The 16288-nt window shown below is 40.4% G+C and overlaps 1 protein-coding gene across 14 annotated transcripts in view; it reads left to right on the top strand.

The window, feature by feature from the left end:
• Window positions 1-15703, top strand: part of ERC2 (ELKS/RAB6-interacting/CAST family member 2) — a 4434974-nt gene extending 4419271 nt beyond the window's left edge. For all 14 annotated transcript variants that reach the window (XM_069643656.1, XM_069643655.1, XM_069643659.1 and 11 more), the window contains one exon: window positions 12642-15703. The gene's annotated coding sequence lies outside the window, so the exon portion shown is untranslated. The remainder of the gene's footprint in view (window positions 1-12641) is intronic.
• Window positions 15704-16288: the final 585 nt, after the last annotated feature.

Below are 16288 nucleotides of genomic sequence, written 5' to 3'. Positions count from 1 at the left end.
TTACACGACTGTGGAGGCAAATAACAGCATTTTTGCCACAATCTTTTGTATACACAGCCATTTTTGCCGCAATTTTAAGACATGGAACCACCACCTATTACAATGAGCGAGGTGTAATCCTGCCATCATACTCAAACAGTAACAGGAGGTTTTTCCGCAGCAGAATTGGTCGAGGGAGAATTCATATCGCATTTCTTTTGAGGCAAATATATATTGGGGGTGGGTTCAGGTTAATACAAACATTCAATGAAATCTCCCTTGACCAATTGTTTTCGATAAAATCAAACAGAACCCACATGACACAAGAGATCGCTTGATCACAGGAGCATTAAATGGCAAACATCCTGGAACATGCAAAGTACCCCTTATCTGGTGAAGCGTGTTCTAAAATTGAGTCACAAATGCAGGCAACAATTGACCTCCGTAGCAAAGCATGAGACCCCCTGCTGAAAATCTGTTCCCAGTGCTGTCATGCAGCCTGAGGGATCTTTTCAACTCAAGTGTGACGTAGACGCTGAAGGCCCACATCATGAGTGATTCATAAAATGGCCATTGCAGGCAAGCTGGTTCATGGCTCGCTACAACATACAATGGGAATAGGAGGGGATGGGATGGGATGCTCTGGACAAACCAAGTAGGGGGAAAAAGAAGGAAGAACAACATGACTATTGCACAATCATTCACAGCTGTTTACATTACATTCACAGTTTCATTGCATTTCCAGTTCATACCAGGTTCTTTTTTTATTGTCAACAGCACATTGAACGACATGACTTTGCCTTTTGCATTATATGTATGGGTCTATAAGTCCAACATATAAAGGGTTTCCAGCTAAAGTCAATGATTGCTTGGCAGTGATCCTGGTGACATGGTGTCATGTGACACCTAAACTGATCTCCGAATGCTTGATGTGTTCAATGTACAGCGCCGTCTATAGACTGTTCTGATATTGAAACATGATGTCCCCAAATGATCACTATCATTTAAGCTTTAACATTTCATTACCTTGAAAGCAACATTTGTTTAGAGAAGGGATTATTTTCACTTACACAAAACAACCACCAAAAATATCAGTGCTGGCAACAGACAAACAGTGTTTCTTCTGTCAATGTTGGATGTAGATTCCAATTCCAAACTAAACGCAACATGTGGTTACTCTGTCAGCGATTTATACAGCCATGTGGGCGCCATACCTGTGCACTACATACTTCATTGTATTTTTAAAATGCACTTAATGAACTTTCTTTTTTCTTTTTCTGGTTACTGCTGCTCTGCTTTAAATGCATGCATTCCAGTAGAATATATAACAAACGAGCACTTTGTCTTTGCACTAATGCCAAACACGTTCAACACATTTTTAACAAGGAACATTGGCAAAACGCCAACTCCTAGAGAGACACTGCAGGAATGCCATACATTTGAATTAAATTCTACCTTTTTCGCTTAGCTCAAGCCAGTGTCTCGTATAGGTTTAGCATCTCAATGTTGTGTAATAATTGTTTTGTTATTTTGAAAACTATTTTCTTTGGTAATAAGGATCATCCAAATTTCTTTGCAACATTAATAGGTAGAAATGTATTTGCTGAAAACGTTCCTTTTCAAAGTTCTGCTGATGTGGTAGTCAGAAAGCAGAAGGAACGATGGAAGTCCTCATGTGGTAATACTAGCAGGCGCATATTGTGCACAAACTGCATAGCTTCATGTACAATGTATTAATTTAAAGGATAATTGCAATTCAAATTATTTATTTTAGTCAGGCCTTAGAAATGAAATATATGGCCCTTTGATCTTCAGTAGTATTTTTGTAAGTGAATACTATCAGAAAGTAAATGGTAAAAACAGCCTCATTTGCTATTGGTCCAGAATGTCGAATTGCAGAAGTCACCGAAGGCCTGTTAGCGGAGTGCTGACTGCCACATTTACACTGTTGTTTTGTATATCTCTATTCCTGTCTGATGTCATTACGAGGACTTTCCTGCTACATAACAGTTTTAAAGGCGCATGGAGGTGGAAGAACATTTTATTAACAGTATGAGTCTGTTTTTTTTTAAATTTCTAATATACATCTATAGCCCTGCACCACTGAATGTGTAAAGTACTAAATAGATTGGGTAGTTTCAAACGTGTACTGTAGTATATATTCATGTCTTCCACTTTAAAGATCTTTTTTTCTAGGGCACGTACAATTCAGTTAATTATTCGTAGAATATGTAGGCCTCTATTTTTATCATAATTATACCTGGGGGAGTGACGTTGCACTCCCCCATTGGCCAATTTCCGGTCCAAACAAGCCAATGTGTCTCGCAAAAACATTAAAGGCTGGAAATTGGCCAATGGGCGGAGGAACAACACGATTCGCCCAGTTACCGCCCTGTCAGTGCGGCAGCTCTGTTATGAGTAGGAACACTGCAATGACAGCCCTGTTGCCAGTATGGTTCTCAGCCCAGTGCTCCCGTGATTCCCTAAATCCTTACACGCATAAATTGTGGCAGCAACTGAAATCATGTGAATTAATGTTAATGGTCACTTTAAATCACATGCATGAAGTTGATGCTGCAACCTACCTATGGCAGCAATGCTAAAACATGTATTACATTCACTATCTCTTGGTTAATAGATCACCAGCTAGCTAATGTGCGGATGGGACTTTAATCACCTTAAGCCAAACAGTGCCATACAGTTAAAACACTCCCAAAAACTTTATTTCATTCCACCCCAAAGATGATTGCAGAAAACCCTCTTCTAGGAAATCCCATCTTTTACCAATTCTTATGTTTTAATGGCCAGTTTTATTTTAATAATTGTCTTCACATTATATTCATAACACCCCTCTTCTTATGATTCGTCCCTACTAGATCATGAATTCAACACATGGTTAAACATTGATATTGAAACATAATTCATTACTAGCAATAACTGGCCTAAGCCATTTAAACCCCAACTCTTGATTTTCATGTGGCTCACATGAATATTCCCGTGCTATGAGGAAGGCTGGTTGAATGATTTCTCTTTGTTAGTGATGCTATCTCATTCCCCAGGTCACTGTTCCATTGAAACTTTCCAATCTACAAAGACTCCCACTTCATTGCACAATTGAATTTCTTGAATAGCTTAAGGCACTGGCTTACCCCATGTTTTACTATTGCCCAAAATAAATAATGAAACTCCTTTTATCACGCTCTCAGGCAGCAGGAGATTACACCTATTATCTACGAGACTTATCAGACCATAAACACTCAGGGCGCTTTTCTACAGCTCTACTGACCACGAAGGTTAAAGTTAATTGTTCACCTGCCTTCTGAGAACCTGGTAAGGTTAGTTTTACAAGTCAAAGTACATTTCGCAAAAGAGGTCCCAACTACCGTGTTCCTGCATGAATTCCCTGTGTAGTTATATTATTGTATCTTGAAACCACCAAGCCGTGCACAAGTGTAAAGAAATTGCACTCCCAGTTATACAGATTCATAATTTCCAATAAGGGAAGACTCCACCACGAACATCACAGTCCAATCAATATTTTCCTTTAAATTCCTTTATTCCATAATTTTGTTCAAATTTGTCATTCGGCCATTACCCAGCAAAATGGTAGGAAGGCAAAAAACCTGAAACGTTTCGCCACACCTGGTGGCTTGATAACATGATTATTGCATTCAACTTCCTTCATTATGTAGTCATTGCCTGTTGCCTTAGGTTAACAGAGAAAGTGGACTAATTTTACATTTTTCTTAATAGTCCTTCCTCTCTTTCAATGCTTGTATCATTGTTTATACAGAGTGCATAGCAAATAATACGCCATTTTTTTGTAATGGCGTTACAATACCTTTCTACAAACATCCCAATATAATGTTCTTTTTACAAAAAGAATTTTATCAAGCGTATTCAATTTTTAAATACAAGTAGAGTTGGACCATCCTACAAATTGTAGCATTTAGTCTATATTTTGACTTTTCGCAATTTCAATTCATGTTACCCCATTGTAATACTCCTTATCCTACGTATAGGACTTGTGAGTACATATTAGACCATGAATATCTTCACTATCGTCTGAGAAACAATGAAGGAGGGGAAAGGGGTACATTAGAAATCTAACTAGTTTTTGTATTCACTACCTAGTAATTATGCTTACAAAAGGGAGTCATCACTCTGCTTTTGTTTCTGCTTGGGTTTCTATGCATATTACATTTCCTAGGGATATGGTGATTGGTGATTGGTCTTGTTGTGGTTAGTCCACTATTACCTAAGCATAGTATCCCGGATTTAAATACTGATCATGCATTAACAAAACAAGGTGCATAGTGCCCATCCCTGTCCATAGACAGAAAAAGGAACAGCTTTGAAATGCATATTGCTAAAGTGCGTAGTGCCTAGCAGCATTAATAAAGTGCACATTTCCTAAAGTGAATAGTGCCTAGCAGCATTTCTAAAATATGAATGTATGTCCATCAGTAATCCAAGAGTTAATGCTTTTGTTTCCTTTGAGTCTATTCCTCTATTATTATAGTGGTACCACATCATAATCTATATACGCTACAGCCCTACAGCAAATTTACTCCACCATCCAAGCCTGGATGGCCACAAAAGGGCTTTGCCTCAACGGGGACAAGACCGAGATTCTTATTCTTGGCCAAAAGTCCACTCTAGCTAATCTAGACTCTCTCTACTCCAACTTCCATATCGACAACTGCGTCATCCCAGTCTTGTCCTCTGTTAAAACTTTAGGGGTCCACATTGATGCCACACTGTCCATGAACAAACAGATCAGCACTATTGTCTTTGCCTCCACCTTAAATACCAAATGCTTTAATGCCATAAAACCTTTCCTAACAAGGGACAACTGCCTCTCGATTGCCAGAGCTACCCTAGGGGCCAACCTTGATTACTGCAATGCGCTCCAAGCCGGCACTTCCAAAAAAACATAAACAGACTCCAAATTACCCAAAATAATTTGCTCAGAGGATCCCTAAGTATTCCAAAAAGAGACCACATCTCACAAGCAAGAAAAACTGTTCACTGGCTTCCAGTCAAAGACCGCATCACGTTCAAAATTCTCACGACCACACACAAATGCATTAGCCACACAGCACCATCCTACCTCTCAGACACACTATCTAGATCACTCTCAACCAGGCCTACTAGAACATGCTTTTCAAACCAACTCACTGTACCGTGCATCAACAGGGCAAAGGCAGGAGGGATAGGCTTCCCATATCTTGCCCCGAAGCTATGGAATGTGCTCCCCACTGCACTCAGAGCTGAAACTTCTCTCCATGCCTTTCGTAAAAACCTTAAAACTGCTCTCTTCAACTAACCGCTTTATACTCTACTACCCCATCAGCTTCCCTATCCTCATGCTTCACTAACTGCTCTATACAATTTTATATAAGTATGCATGACTGTTGTTTTATGTAACTAAGCCATGATCACCCACTGTAACAAGCCCACAATGCCTTCAGGCTGTTGTGCGCTCTACAAATGTGAATAAATAAATACATAAATATATTATTGTATATGCATGTTTTTACATTTGGTGGCTTTAACATGTTATCTTTCTGCTTGCATTCAAGCTGATATGTATCAATTTCTATACCACCAGGATCACTAAATCAACATATCTCATCCATACTTAACTACACTTTGATACCTATGAAATTGCAACCTGGCGCTCAACTCCTGCCACTCCCAGTTAGTCATACGGTGCGCGCAACATGAAACCCTCATAATCATGGGGCACTTTCCTGACCACCCCAGCATTCCCCCTTTAGTTAATGCTTTAACTAATAAATCATAATCACCTTCTCGGGGAACAACCTCACAACTATCTATCTCACCAGTCTAAATAGGGGCATACTCCTCCGCTGAACAAACCCAACTCATCCCCCCATCATTCCCACAATCTACCTGGTGCTCCACACAAGCATGTCAAGTTGGTGGAGGACACAAGACACATTCGGATTGAGTACACATATGGGATTTAGTGGTGGGGGCCCTAGCCTAGGACAGGGTAATGGTCATCATGTCAGCAACTGTTGCTACTGGGCAGAGCAACAAAGTAGAATCAATTGACAAGAATAAAAATAATGAGAAAAAAGACAAGAATAGGTAACATGATCTTTGCAGTGAGGGTCAACCACGAAGGTGCCCACGAGAACAGAGGGTCGATCCATAAGTCGTTGGTGATTCCAACCTCTGTTTCCATGATCACTTTCAGTTTATGCAGGGCAGCAATAGGTCATTGGGAGGCACAAATGTGCAACAGGTACTCCCTACCTTCTTGCATACCCCAACTTCCATTGCTTTTATGAGGTCAAGTATAGACCAGAGCCATAAGCCTGAGTGCCCTTAATTCTTCCCTAATGGCATTGACACTGACTCAGACGTGTTCATAAAGAGTAGGAGTTCATACCTGGTCACGTGGAGCCATTTGGCATTGGCCACTGCTTGGGTGCCAGGTGCCCGGAGGGATGCAAAAAGGGTCTTGGTGTGGCTAAACAGCCTATATCGATATTGATCAGGAATGTCTGCTAATGCCTGTGATGATGCTGTTGAAAGGTATCTTGATCTTCTCTTACATTGCAATTGTTTGTGATTTTCAGCATCAAACATAGTCCCTTACCTGTCCATATAAGGTGGTGAAAGGGACGCAAGGTGCACAGGGGAGAAATGGGGGCACATATGTAATTTTGGGCATTGGACGGGCCACATTCAGGTGCTCTTCACGGATCACAAGGACAGGAACATGAAGGGTAAAAGAGACTGCACACACCTCGACAGGCTGGAGGCAACTGTCTGTACGCATACAATCCACAGGTCCAGAAATTATCCAAAAGAGCAGCCATACCTCCTGGCAGATATGTGATGAAAAGTGTCCTACTGCAGATCCCATTTGTGCCAACGGACACCGTGCCATCGTCCTTAAAATACAGAGAAAAATGTGTCTGTATCTTAACAGGTTTTTCTTGCTCTTTGAGTCATATAATTTCTCCATACTGTCCCCCACTCTTGATTTATTTTTGCCACACCTTCTTCTGAGAATCGCCTCATTCCACTAGCTCTGCAACTCTTCCCTCATGCTCCCATCGATATTTTGAAAAAATAGCTCCTTCTAAGGTCAACTGAATTCTTTGAACAATCGTAATATTTGTGTGTTCTGTACTCTCAGCAATTGAACACTCATCATCACTTGGTATGATTGATGCCATAATTGGCTGCCCTTTAAAAATGACCCTCGAACCCTGGCCAGTGCTAGGTGCACTAGGCATAGTGCATCTACTATGGATCAATTACCATGAAGTGGGTCGACCCATTAGGGATGTTACAGAGAATGGTGGCAGGATCCGGTACCACCAGAAATTCCACATCAACAATATTATTGAGGGGGCTCCAATCCTGGACCATCCTCCAACTGTAACCTTGGGCCTTCTTCACAGGGTAGATAGCTATATTGCATGCGGACACAGAGGTTGTTTTATTGCCTTGCTTTAACAGCACCATAATGGTCTCATAAATGACTTTGTTTGCTTCCTTAGACATGGGGTACTGCTTAACCCGTGGTAATATTGCACCAGGTTTCAATGTTTTCTCACCGTTGCAACAATCTTTAGCAGCCCCACATTATGAGGATTTCTGGTCCACAAATTGTCTTGCACTTTTCCCAAATCCTCCTTCCTAATTGGCGATGTATTTTTAACGATGAGCATGGTCTGTGATACTTCCTTTTGTTCTATCGCTATGTGGCAAGGTCCTCCAAATTCAAAGACCATCATTCCTGTGTCTTCAGTGACTTCAAACAACTGCTCATCGGTCATGGCCCTTAACGATAAGGTCGGATTGATGCACAGAACATTGTGCCACTCTCGGCCTTCCTCATCTGTGCCTGAGAGAACCACCCTGTTTTTCTTGATCACTACGTCCTCTAAGAGCATCATAACAATGCCACCTGGCATTACTTCCTGCACCACATCAGGGTGAAATAAAAACTCAAATGGTACACCCCAGGCCTAATTTTGGATCCCTGGGACCCAACTTAACAAAACCATTACCCCATAAAGAAACAATGTTGCATGCACGTGAACCCCCCTAAACGCCTTGTCACCACAATAGGTCTGCACTGCGCTACTTCCACTTGCAACCTTGTGGTTGAGCATACTATATCTTTCTCTGTGAAAGTAATCGACATCTGCAACTTGTTCAGGATGTCCCTTCCCAAAAGATGTGCTGGGTTTCTGTACAATACAAGAAAGGTGCTGTTAGTTGGGGTAAAGGATTCCTGTCCCATGCCTGCACCAATGCTTGTGCTGGCATTGTCAGTGGGATTCCAAAGGTCTGTGCATCCCCAGTTGCTGGGTTCTGTTCAACCCATGCCTGAATCCCATAGTATCCTACATAACTGTTTCCCATCAGCACATTAAACCGAGGACCCATTCCTCCGAACCTGCCAAATGACCCACTTCCCTGTGGAAATCCTCCTCTGCCCCTCAGAAACCCACTCATTGGTCTTGGACTGGGAGCATACCCGTACACCCAATCCTGTGCCATACCCGGTACACTGTGTCCCTGTTGTTCCGATTGCCCCTGCTGTCCCTCCATATCATTTGTAATTACTGCCCCTTATAAACAAATCTTTGCCAAGTTCTTTTGAATGAGCTTAGCCTCTGCTTTTTGTGCCTGCTTTACATTCTCCCTCTCTTTTTCCTGTCTTCTCTTGCAAAAATGCATGATCTGTGCCTGAATTTCTCGCCAACTCTTGGCCTCCATCCCTACCACTTTATTTAAATTGCGCGGGGCTTCTTTGGGAAGTCTCTTCATCATGTATTACGCAATTGCCACATTCATGTCCCATGCTTCTCCCGTTTCTGCCCTCCACATCTCCTGAATTAACTGAATTTGTGCAGCAGGATCATCATCCAATTTCAATATTTTACATAAAAATCGAATTGATATCTGGCATATCAGGATACTTAATATGCAAGGCTCCCCATACCTGTGCATCTTGGATCTCTTCCAAAAGCTCATCTGACCGTTCCTCCATTGGGGCCATGAATAAGCTCTTCATGTCCGCTATGACCAACATGACACTGGCATTGTGTTTCTCTAATGCATAAATCCACTACTTCCCACCCCTGCAATGAGTGAAGGGAGTAACTCCGGTCCATGTTTAACCCTTCTGAAGCAACGAAATCTGAGTTACCCCTGTTTTTCTGGAGCTTCCTTCATCTCTCCCCTTCTACTTGCTACAGCCATGCGAGTATCCTGGCATGTCCTATGGCTCCATGGTATGCTTCCTATCACTGTTACTGGAGTTGGAGGTAGGTTGACTACGCATTGCTCTCCCTGCTCAACATCCCATTCCTCTCCTTCATCATCTAATCTGGCTACTACATCCCCTGACCCTTCTGTAGGCACAGAAGCATAATCAGCACTACCATCGGGTTCTGTCTCCTGTCCTCCCTGCTCAGCCCGTGTACCTTTGGCAGCATCCCTGTTCATCATATTCATCTCAACCATTGTGATAACCGAGTTGTCCAATCTAACAAGAACCTGCCCATGTCTTCACCTTCCTTCTTCTACATCACTTACCTGTCTTCTCACTTCCTCCCACTTTTTATCTCTTTGCCACCATAGCAGCACTACCTGTTCCTCTGCTATCCTTAGTGCTTCCTTCATTTTGTCCTGCTCTTATGCATCTACCACTCTTTGCAGCCTATCCTCAATCCTAGCAGGAAGAGGCCCAACCTCTTGCTTCTCTCTCAATTTCATTCCTTCCTCTGCTTTTCTGACTAGTGGCCTCACTCTTGCTTGCTCCTCCACCCTTAGCCTATCTGCTAACCTAGCAGTGGGAAGAGTTACCCCCTTCCGGCTCTCCATTTTCAACCTCTCTGTAGCCCTAACCATTGATGGAGTTATCCTTCCACTTTCCTCAAGATACCAGTTCTTAGAAATCTTAACTCATGGAGGCGTTACCTGAGTCAGACTTGCAACCACTGGAATAGCCGCTGGTGAAAATGGTGGTACGAACTCAGGCGATGAAGGATAGCACCCATATAGGGGTGGTTCAGAAGGCATTCACACACACTTATTTTTTGGCCTTCCACCCACAATTCCAACATTATGGTCCTTCCCGCCTTTTCCATCCATCTTCCATAATTCCAAAATGTGTAACCGTTTCTCTAACTTCGAGCCTTTGTGCCTTGTATTTAAAAAGGTATGCAGGTTCTCCAATATCCCTGTATCATAGGTTTTTACATTTGGCGGCTTTAACATGTTATCTTTCTGCTTGCATTCAAGCTGATATGTATCAATTTCTATACCACCAGGATCACTAAATCAACCTTCAGATTTTGAGTTAGAGATAAAGTGAGAAATAAAATGTACAGTTTAGGGATAAGTAATGATTTAAAATGAGCATAGAAGTCAATGGAAAATCCATCGGGTCCTGACACTTTGCCATCAAAAGACAAAGGTACTTTCATATATCACAGAACCAAGTCTTCTATTGCTTGCATTAAAAAAGCTCACTTTCCAACATTAGAAGCTGCTAAGCTTACGAAGTTCTGGGTGGGTAAAGTGTTTGCTAGTATGGCACAGGGTAAGAAAAATGGTGTTATCCTAATAAATACAAATTTTGATTGTAGGATTATTAGCTCAGAATCTGATGACTCAGGCAGATGAGTCCTTTTGAATCTTCTCTCTAACTCTACTTACTACTCAATTTTAAATGTATATGGTCCTAACGCATCAGATCCTGTTTTCTGGAATCAACTTAAGGAACGTCTGCTTCACTCAAATATACAAAATCTTATTGAATGTGGGGATTGCAGTGACATAGTAGATCCATTCCTAGACAGAAAGTCTACATTTCTTCTTAAAAACTCAAAATCTCATATTGAATGTCTAATGTTTATCTCTGAATTAGTGTTTCTAAGTGCCACAAGGCAAAAGAGACAGGGAGCAAGGGAACAATAAAAAATGACAAAGAATAGATCATAAAACAGCAGTACTACTAGGACTTAGTGACCCCATTGGTTGGGATAGGAGAGAAGGAGGAGAGAGTGGGTGGAGTGGGGGAGAGGCCGATGGAGGCCGGAGGTCATGGGGGAGTAGAGGAGGGGGAAGAAGAGAGAGGGGTCAGATTTCTTGAGGTTTAGAGGTAGAGTGGGTGGCCAGTGTAGTAGAGAGGGTCTGAGAATGAAGTGGCGAGGTATAGACTGCAGATGGATAGGCTCTTTCCTTGTGGATTTTGAAGAGTTCAGCAGTGTTGTTAGTGGCTCCAGAAATGTGGGCCTGGATGTGGAATCTCTTTTTGGAGTGTGTGGAGAGACAGTATTGCCTTTGGAGGAGGCAAAAGGCCCGTTTTATTAGAGGATCAGCGTGAGGTCTGCCACTTCCATTTCAGAGTGGCCAAGAGGTCCACAGTGGGAATAGAGGAGGGAATGTTCAGACCAGGAGAGCGGAGTAGAGGGCGGCTTGGAGAACAGAAGACCAGCATTAATGAGGGCATCAAGAGTATGTCCGGCAGAGTGGGTAGGGCCAGAAAGGAGAATAGTGAGGGAGAGAAAATGTCAAAGATCACATAAGAGTGTGGAGGCAGGTACAGTAAAGTATGTGTATCTTGAAGTGGCAAGGGTGAGAGAGAGAGTAGGGGAGACATCACCAGCTTGCAGACAAGGATTGCAAAGGAGGAATAGGGCTGGGTGGGTATGAGAGAGGTGGGTACCCACTCAGGAAAGATCAGGGCTACTCCACCACCAAGTCGGTTGGGCCGAGGCTTGGGTAGGATCTTGTAGCCATCAGGAAGGAGGGAGTCAAAAGCATTGACTGAGCTGGCCTTGAACCACGTCTCGGTGAGGGCGAGGATATCAATATCAAAGTCTTCAAGGAGGAGGCAGACCTCAGAAGAGTGTTTGACAGTAGATCAAGCATTTAGAGTGGCGAAGTGTAGGCGGTCACCAACTTTGAAGGTTTTCTGAGGAGAGGTCCAGGGGGGTGGTACACCATTCGCAGGTGATGATGTATGTGTAGAGAGAGAGAGGGAGGAGGGGTAGCCATAAAATATAGGAAGTTGATGAGGGCTGGCAGGCGCTGGTCAAAGAGAAAAATATTGGGTTGAGGACCCTGGGCCATGACACTGCCATTGTTATAGACGTTCAGTATATTTGGTTATTACTTTATTTAATGCAGAATATCTGGGTGTCATTGTTTCTTCAAAAACATATCTCCTGATGGTTTTTTGTGTTATGTGCCTGTCTGTCACTGTAATTGTTATCATCAATAATGTAATACAGTTCTGTTCCTTGAGGGGCCAAATCACACTGGGTATGCAGATTAACCACTGTGTAATTATCTCCCATTTATATTTGCGGTGTGCACAGGCATTTTTTTATGGTTACATGAAGAAAAGTAGCGTTTTGCCAATGGAGGAGCACACATGGGAATATTCTATTCACATGGTGCTACACATGTTCCACTATGCAAATGTGATGATGACACAATACTATTGTGCTGATTTTGTTTCTGTATATTTCAAAATCAGTGTGTGCCTTTTGCAGAAGATAGCAACTTATATATGTGTATGGATGAATCACATTATTGTGTTGCCCTCTCTTAGTATCTTCCTTTCTGATCAACTTGTTCTATTCTTACAGGTATCAAAAAAATTAAAGAAAGCAAGAAGACACTCATGTTGAGCTGCAGGAACTTCCTCCGACTGTTGAATCAGACCCTAGATGTGTCGATAATGGAAGAATTCCCGGTTTAACTGATTGATGGCGCTCAAATGGGTGTACTCTCCATGGTTCCTTGTAGTGTAGCGTGACTTTAAATGCTTGGTTACTAGGACACTGGTGACCCTAGAAGAAATTGGCAGGCGTTCATGTCAATCTTTTAAACACCATGCCTTTTGTGTGCACAGTAGCAGTTTGTAGTATTCAGATCTTGAAATGCAGAGAAAGCAAATGTATTTAGGAAAGTCAGTTAATGCACTTTTCAAATACCCTTTCATACATTTCTATTCACTTTGATATTTTTCTGCAGTTTAGGTTTTGTTTGAGTCACACTTGTTCTCCTCAACTAATACTGTCTATGCAAAAATGCCACTTCGTGCGTTAGGTTTTCAGACTGGTGTTACTGTAGACAATAACAGTTTTAAGGTACCAGAAGCAGACACGCTGACTGCTGGGGGTGAATGATGATAGGTAATCTTTCCTATACTACCTTTTCTTAATGGATGTTACTTGTTACTGGAACTATTTAAACATTCAATAGTCTATAAAGCTCTAGGTCAGGTTGGACATTAATCAATTCTAGAAACTAATAACTGGTGGTCATGAAAAATGTATGCTCACATGATTTGTGTCGCTAACAATGCCTGGGTCATCTCAATGATGTTATCCTTTTCCTTTATGAGTCCGTGTGATAAAAAGTGATGTACGTGTGCCTGCACACATGTGCAACTTGACTAGCCACAGACTATTTATTTTAAAATCTGCAGGTGTTTTATGATGAACTGGGACTCAAATACATTTAGATATTAACATGTCTAACAATGCACACACAAACTACATCTAAAGTGCATGAATAATAATAATGCAAGTCTGCATTGAGCAAGGCAGTCTCCAATGTGGATAAAAACAGGGATCTTAAAATGGGTTGACGCTAACCGTCGCCTAAGAAAAGGAGGGCTGAAAAAATGTACAGTATGTATATTACACATAGAACTTATATACAATGCAATTCAATGAACAAATGCCTTTTTAAGCACATGCCAAGAGAAAACAAACATGTAAATCCATTGCATATACATAATTTAACGTGAATTCACCTTTGTGTGATTTGCTCAATAAAATGGATCTTACAAACTATCTATTCAACCTGGCAAATGTGCACATGTGTTGTTCGGTTGATGCAACTTTTTTGTCAATGGAAGAAGTCATTTTAATTGATTGTGAGTGAAAGTGAACGATCTAGATTTGTTTTTAAACGAAAACCAATTCAAGCATGGGCTGCCTTAACGATAGGGTTACATTTTCTGCTGTTGTGAAAATGTGGGTATTGAAATACATATCCCTAACCTTTGCACTGAACTGAGAAACACAGTTTCAAATGTGGGTCTAAATGTTGTTGTAAACCATTTGCAGGCTATAACTAGAAACAATAATATCTTACACATGAACATAATAGAATCAAGGCAGATAATTCTGATGCACCATTCCATATTGAGTGAAAGGAATAACTAGCATTCATTTAATTCTAGATCTTATTAAGTTTGGTACACTTTGCAAAATATAAGAATATGTGTACTGAAGCTATTCTTGCTTTAAAATATGATCCTTTACCTTTCCAATAAATACTATGGGCATGTTTCACAAAGCGTTTTTCAATGGGATGTACTCATTGCAAAATGTTCTATGAATCAAGCACTATGTCTTTCTTTTGTAAAATAGAAATCTTATTAAACGTTTATTTAGCACAAATGACAAATGTTGCACTCCAAAACAGAAAATAAATGCTTTCACTAAACAATGTTGTTAGCTGTAAGGGGTTAATGATTCATTACCTTATATTCAGGTATTTGACTTTAAATCTCCAACTCAACACTTGAAGTATGAAATTAGTTAGTAAACAGTCAAAATTGTACATTTATACAAAATATATACGTGCCAATTTCGTCACATGTACTATTTAGGACATTCTGAACTTCTATTGTATATTAACAAAATGTAAAACTGGGTTCATTTCGAATTTATCAGAGGAAAGATAGAGTTCCTACCATTTTTTCTTATTAAAATGCTATAGTTAATTGTATACTCTGCACAGAGTAATAGAGATCCTTTAACATACTTAAAGAAAATCTCGGGGTTTACAATAAACACTGTGATGTTAAAACACTAATGATTTCAGAAAAGTCTGGTAATTGTTGGCTTACTATTTATAAAACCTTAACCTTTGGGAACCATGAGTGTTATCTACTGTTCCTTGAGACCTAGCCTGAATTGTACATACTCGTTTATTTGAATGTAAAGTTGCAATTTTGTATTCAGTGAATTTTGTGTACCATGTATGCACGAACTGCACATTGACTTTCATTTGAAAGTGGGGATTATTTTACTTTTGTAAATTATGTCTATAAAAAAACATAATATATGTTGGCGCTAAGAAAATCTGCAATGTTTTTCGTGGAGAGTGTTATTTGAATGTGATGTGCTGCTACTGTGCGTGGGTCAGCATTCTTCTGACCTTTTGAACCTGATATTACAGTGCTACTTGTTTGTTTAAGTCAGTGGCATGAACTGGGTTGTGATAGTGGTATGTGGTTACGGACATTGATATAACAATATGGAATTATCTGACATTAGAAGGCATGTGTTAAACTGTTATGTAATGTAATGTCTAGTTGAGGCTTTAACTGAAAGGAATAAAGTATTAAGAAATTTGTTTTGATGTATGTATGAACAATGTGATATATTGATCAGCTTGTTTACATAATATATCATTCAATAAATGTTGTTTCTACATTAAATGATGGAGGCTGTGTTCTAAGTCCATGCGGTGAAAAGACCTGGGATGAAATGCTCTTTGATCAAACATGTGCTTACAGTCTTTGGTTTTTACAGTTGTAAAGGTTTACTGTTATTCAGTTCTAAGTTAATTAGTATGGACACAAGGTAAAAAATCACAACATTAAAATCTCTTCTATTTTTGCATTTAATATTTTCCCTGTCTCTCATGAATTTTCATATTCCCAGCTGAATAATATTCTGGGCAAGCTGATTTCCGCATATTCGTTCATAAAAAGTATTGGCGTATGATATTGTTCTCTTAAAAATATAATTTCTTGTGTCTGATTTTTCTTAACTCACACTTCATGTTTTCCTACATCAGTCTAGTGCACAGACAGAGATGAAAGGTAACTACATTTACAAATGTGCCATATGTAATCGTTACACGTTCCTGACAACTTTATGGGAAAATATATCCATATACATTATAGGGTAGTGGTCGCCACTCCATAATTAAGGTGAAACCTATGAACCAATACCTTTGCCAAGCAGTCAATTATTAATAACCTTTTAGTCATTGGACTTATGTGGCAGAAATGTTTCTTCAAAAATGTCCTGACGCAGGTGATGTCTCCAAATTGGAAAATTTGGGGCACATTTGTCAAATTGTTTAAAAGTTACTAAGCATAGTGAAAACCGCTGGATGGATTTGTGCCAAATAAGATAAATGTTTGGCACAATTTCTTGTATTTTTGCTCAAATCGATCTGTTCCCGTGATAATCCAGTGGGAAGA

Source organism: Ambystoma mexicanum, chromosome 2p, assembly GCF_040938575.1.
Source record: "Ambystoma mexicanum isolate Mex_15411 chromosome 2p, UKY_AmexF1_1, whole genome shotgun sequence".
Lineage (NCBI taxonomy): Eukaryota > Metazoa > Chordata > Amphibia > Caudata > Ambystomatidae > Ambystoma > Ambystoma mexicanum.
The sequence above is the reverse complement of the archived record's forward strand: the minus strand, read 5'-3'. Positions and strand labels throughout refer to the sequence as shown.